Here is a 5,901-nt window from a genome sequence, read left to right as displayed (position 1 = left end):
GTGGTCTTAAAGTGGAACTTTACCCATATTTATGACATGACAATAAAGGCACTTTTAGAAATGTTTAGTAAGGACAATCTACCAACAGATGCTTCTAGATAATTGCCGGCTTTTTATTCTTTTCATACCTTATTTTTCTTTTCCTCCCCACGGTGGCCATTTTCACTAAGGGCAGATGCATACATCTCCCTTTACTTCCTGGAACTCTGGCACATGTGACTAGGACATGTGACCATGCACATCATCTCAGGGGAGGAAAATGCCTTTCCCTGAGATCTCATGAGAGTACAGATGAGATTTTCCCAGCAATGCCCTGCTGATGTAACTCTCCCAGGATGCAATGCTTGGGCACAGGTTACATTACTAATGGCCAAGAGGACCAGGAAGTAGAAAACAAGAAATTGTAAGTAAAATGAAAATATGTTTGTTTAATGAATTTAAGATGATTTCATATCGGCATGCAGAGCTGCGTGCTGATGGGATTTTTAGCCAAAGGCTTTTTTTTTATTGCCCACAGATACACATTAGGACCTGCCCAAGGTCTCCAAATCTAAACAAAAGTTGCATCCCGCATAGTTTTTTTCATTATATATACAAACATTGTTGCCAGATGCTCTCTCTCCTACTCCTTGATGCCTTTCTCCCCACACAGCTTAGTTCCAAATTTGTCCATAACAAAAGGTTTAGTCATGAAGGTCGGATGTTTCTCCCCCATAGGGGCTTAGTCATGAAGGTCTGACATTTGTCTCCAATAGGGGCTTAATCATGAAGGTCGAACGTTTGTCACCAATAGGGGCTTAGTCATGAAGGTCCGATGTTTCTCCCCAGTAGCGGCTTAGTCATGAAGGTCCGATGTTTCTCCCCAATAGGGGCTTAGTCATGAAGGACAGACATTTGTCCACAATAGGAGCTTAGTCATGAAGGTCCAAGGTTTCTTCCTAATAGGGACTTAGTCATGAAGGTCTGATGTTTGCCCCAATAGAGTCTTTGTCATCGAAGTTCAACGTTTATCCCCAATAAGTGCCTTAGTCATGAACGTCTGATGTTTGTCTTCAATTATGATTAAGTAGTATTAGTTATGATGGTCCGATGTTTGTCCCCAATAGTGGCTTAGTCATGAAGGTCTGAGGTTTCTCCTCAATAGGGGCTTAAACATTAAGGTCCGAGGTTTCTCCCCAACACTGGCTTAGTCATGCAGGGATTGATGTTTCCCCCTCATGGGGGCTTAGTTATGAAGGTCTGACATTTATCTCCAATAGGGGCTTAATCATGAAGGTCCAACGTTTGTCCCCAACAGGGGCTTAGTCATGAAGGTCTGACGTTTGTCCCCAGCATTGGGGAGAAATCTTGGACCTTCATAACTAAGCTTCTATTGGGGACAAAAGCCAGACCTTCATGAATAAGCCAGTCATGAAGGTCTGGCGTTTGTCCCCAACAGAAGCTTAGTTATGAAGGTCCGACCTTTTTATCCAATAACGGCCTTAGTCGTGAAGGTCTGATGTTTGTCCCCAAGAGGGGCATAGTCATCAAGGTCTGATGTTTGTCTCCAATAGGAGCTTAGTTATGAAGGTCCGATGTTTGTCCCCAATAGTGGCTAAGTCCTGAAGGTCTGACATTTGTCCCTAATAGGGGCTCAGTCACAAAAGTCATCAACTGCTTAACTAACCCCCGATTGGGGACAAATTTCAGAGGACTAGGAGAGAGACTTGTGGAGAGTAATGTGCAATACTATAGCTTTGTAAATCTGCTTGATGTAAATCTGCTTGAAATAAAGTTTATTGGATTCAAAGAAAAAAACAATGGGGAATTGCAACGTTATCATTTATATTTCATACAAATTGATAAAATGGTCATATTGGTTTACCCGACTATGACATATTTTTGCATTAGGGTTGCATCCCATTTAAGTTTGTCATACCTTTTATATTCCATTACCCTTAAAGTAGCGCTTCCCGTAAACACCCATCTACAAAGCTGCCAAAAGGATAGCAATCTGCAGAAATTGCAGCAATTTTCTTTGCTCGTAAATACGGAAAATTGAAAGCATTTGAGTAAATTTGTGGCTCCGTAGCCTGGAGGAAGGGAGCATTGTGCTTGTCCCACTTCACATCCTGGCAGACAAATTCGAAATACATCCATGACTTATACTGACTTCCCTTATTAAGGCAGAGGGAGCAGTGTGATCAGTGCGCAAATCCCCAGCCATAAACCATGATTAATGTTTAAATGTTATTGGACATGGGGAGGGGGGGGTTGCTGCTGGTCTTTACATATCATGATCGCTCTGTGTGCTGTGTAGAACATGGACTTTTCAAAATAAAATGTTCTATTTAGATACCGGCAGACATTTATGGTAATATGCTAAGTACATTATTTTATATAATGATTTGCTTTTTTGGTTTAAGAAAATGAAAGTTGTTTCAACTCCATGGAATGCAACGTTGTCCACCCAGTTGTACGATGCGGCCATGAAATGGTGTTTCTTATGAACGTACATTTGCCTTGTGCAAACAGGCAGTCTTGCCCTATGGTGGTAGGACAGGGGAGCACTTGGGTGATTGATTGAATTAATAATGATTGGTTGGGTAAATTCAGCCTGACCAATCACTTAATTCCCCTTGGCCTGGGGATGTCTTCCAGGGTGTTGGGGAAGGCTTACAGACATAACTTTGTTGTCCAATCCAGCTATAGCTGTTCAGATTGCATGAATATTCTCTAATGTCTGTGGGTGCATCAGTGACGTGCCATGCCTTCTGTGCTGGGTGAGGCATCCCCCAGCCCACCGAAACTCTGCTCCATTCCACCAAAGCTCCGCCCCATCCCGACGAAGCTCCACCCCATCCAGGCGAAGCCCCAGCTTGTTAACCAAGCTGTGAGGGGAGGAGACGGGAGGAGCCTCCATGTCCCTCACTTGCTCGTCACTGCTGAGGCATCGAGATCGATGGCCTCATTGGGTTCTTTTTTTTGATTGGACAGCTTGGGCCAATGACGCTTTGCTATTGGTCCAAGCCATCCACAGAGCTCACGCCTCTAACACAGAGTAGAGGCTGTGACAGCTCTTGCCTCACCAAGTTAGGTTACACAAGCAGTGGGGAAGCCCGCTGCTGTGTAACCTACCTGTCAAAAGCCGGATGCAGCGCCGCCTGTAATCAACAGGCAGCGCTCCGTCCATGACAGGTTACACAGCGGGGAGGATTTCTCTGCTGTGTAATCTGCTAGAAGCCGATCTGAATGGAGAAAAAGCTGTCAGCTTCAGACTTGAAGCTGACACCTTTTTTCTTCATAATACTAGGTGAGGTTCAGCCCCACCTGCCTCCCCTGACCGCACGTCCCTGGGGGTGTATTATAATTCCCAGATCAAGCTGAACTCAGACCTTTCTTTCAGTCTTGCACAGTTGTACTGGCTTCTGGACTGAAATTGCTTTCTCTGGTTTCATTGTGAGCTACTCACAAGCTGCATTAGAAGCCGCAGCACTTCAGATTAAGCCCACCTCATTTCCTGGCTGGAGGACGTCAAACATTATCAAGCACTTTCCTTCCCAGCTTTACTGTCCACGGTCCACCCCTTTCACCCATTGGATTTCTGTTTTTTCAATCATGGAGGCTCAGCATCACATGTGGGCTTCATGTTTTCAGGAAGCTTTATACAGCACCCTGCCAACCCCTCCCACCAGCCATGGGAAGCACAGAGACCCAGTGAGGACATCACTGGGTTAAAAAATAACATGTAATGAAACTGGAAAAGTTTTATTCAGTCATTTCATTAGCATGTTTATGACCGGGGGGGGGACAACGAGAAACCAGGGAAGGAAAAATGTACATTTAAACTTCAGCTTTAAATAAAACACAGGAGGCCCGTGTGAATGAGGGCTAAGTATGTGTTGCTGTATTTTACATACAGATATGCTTTTTATACTCACTATGGGCAGGCACTAGTTCCAAGACGGTGGGCTGGTAGACATTATTGGGGGGTGTTTGTGGGAATATAGCCAAAATAACATTTGTGAGGTCAGGTACTATCACGTACCTGAGGCAGAGACCGGAAGACGAGGAGGCTTCTCTTGCGGATCGTGTCCTGCAACCCCTGGAGTTGGAACAGAAGGCTGCAGGACAGCGAGGAGCATAAGCGCCACGGATGGAAGAAGACACCGTGCAGGAGACGTATTATAGCGAAGTCAGCAGGCCAAAGGTCACAACCGGGCGGGCAGCGTGGGAACAGATTTGGGAGACAGGAATTGTGGTCCAGGAAGCCAAGGATCAGAGCCAGCCGGGCAGCAAGGTACCGAATCAGAAGGCAAGAGCGAAGTCCAGGAAACAGGCCGAGTTCAGGGGCAGGCAGCAGAATGGTCCAAGACAATTTCCTGGCTGGAGGACGTCAAACATTATCAAGCACTTTCCTTCCCAGCTTTACTGTCCACGGTCCACCCCTTTCACCCATTGGATTTCTGTTTTTTCAATCATGGAGGCTCAGCATCACATGTGGGCTTCATGTTTTCAGGAAGCTTTATACAGCACCCTGCCAACCCCTCCCACCAGCCATGGGAAGCACAGAGACCCAGTGAGGACATCACTGGGTTAAAAAATAACATGTAATGAAACTGGAAAAGTTTTATTCAGTCATTTCATTAGCATGTTTATGACCGGGGGGGGGACAACGAGAAACCAGGGAAGGAAAAATGTACATTTAAACTTCAGCTTTAAATAAAACACAGGAGGCCCGTGTGAATGAGGGCTAAGTATGTGTTGCTGTATTTTACATACAGATATGCTTTTTATACTCACTATGGGCAGGCACTAGTTCCAAGACGGTGGGCTGGTAGACATTATTGGGGGGTGTTTGTGGGAATATAGCCAAAATAACATTTGTGAGGTCAGGTACTATCACGTACCTGAGGCAGAGACCGGAAGACGAGGAGGCTTCTCTTGCGGATCGTGTCCTGCAACCCCTGGAGTTGGAACAGAAGGCTGCAGGACAGCGAGGAGCATAAGCGCCACGGATGGAAGAAGACACCGTGCAGGAGACGTATTATAGCGAAGTCAGCAGGCCAAAGGTCACAACCGGGCGGGCAGCGTGGGAACAGATTTGGGAGACAGGAATTGTGGTCCAGGAAGCCAAGGATCAGAGCCAGCCGGGCAGCAAGGTACCGAATCAGAAGGCAAGAGCGAAGTCCAGGAAACAGGCCGAGTTCAGGGGCAGGCAGCAGAATGGTCCAAGACAATCCAGGTCAAAACAGGTCACAGGCAAATCAACAGGAAGCAGAAAACAGGAAGCACTAGCTAATAAGGCCATCAGCAATGTTGTGATCTTAGGCTCGTTCTTACATAGCCACCTATGAGGTAAGATGTAATTTCCTGTGCGCCTGCCTTTTGCGCGTCTTCCCACGCACTTTCGGTTGTGCGCGTATGCGCACTACAGTCCGTCTTAAGAGATGGGGTCTTTGCATTTTACCGCCATTTTACCATTACAGGTACTCATGTTGGATGAGAAGACCTGTCTCACAATCTGTATTCCAATTCATCACAGAAGTGTTCAGTAGGGTAGAGGTCAGGGCTCTGTGCAGGCCACTTGAGTTCATGTCTTTATGGAGCAGGCTTTGTACAGTGGACCGTCATGTAGGAACAGAAAAGGGGCCTTCACCAAACTGTTACCACAAGGTTGGCTTGTGTGACATAAACAGTTCTCTTCACCTGAACATAATCCATGCCACAAGCACAGCCATATTAGTTAATTATATATGCGTCGTTGTGCTCCCTGCGTCGTTGTGCTCCCTGCGTCGTTGTGCTCCACTGCATCTCTCTTTCAGTGCTCTCTGTGGGCCAGGTCTTACTGATTGAAAACAATGCTGTCTCTGAGGTTTTATCTTGTAAGCTTTTGATCTAGGTGACTGAGCGATTGCAGTG

The 5,901-nt window shown here is 46.1% G+C and overlaps 1 protein-coding gene across 1 annotated transcript in view; it reads left to right on the top strand.

Moving 5' to 3' along the window:
* The window catches only part of ISPD (isoprenoid synthase domain containing), a 165,435-nt gene that overhangs the window by 37,436 nt on the left and 122,098 nt on the right, over positions 1 to 5,901 (top strand). The gene's annotated exons all lie outside the window — the stretch shown is intronic.

The sequence above is a fragment of the Nanorana parkeri genome, unplaced genomic scaffold, assembly GCF_000935625.1.
Source record: "Nanorana parkeri isolate BGI_ZX_2015 unplaced genomic scaffold, ASM93562v1 scaffold300, whole genome shotgun sequence".
Classification (NCBI taxonomy): Eukaryota; Metazoa; Chordata; class Amphibia; order Anura; family Dicroglossidae; genus Nanorana; species Nanorana parkeri.
The sequence above is the reverse complement of the archived record's forward strand: the minus strand, read 5'-3'. Positions and strand labels throughout refer to the sequence as shown.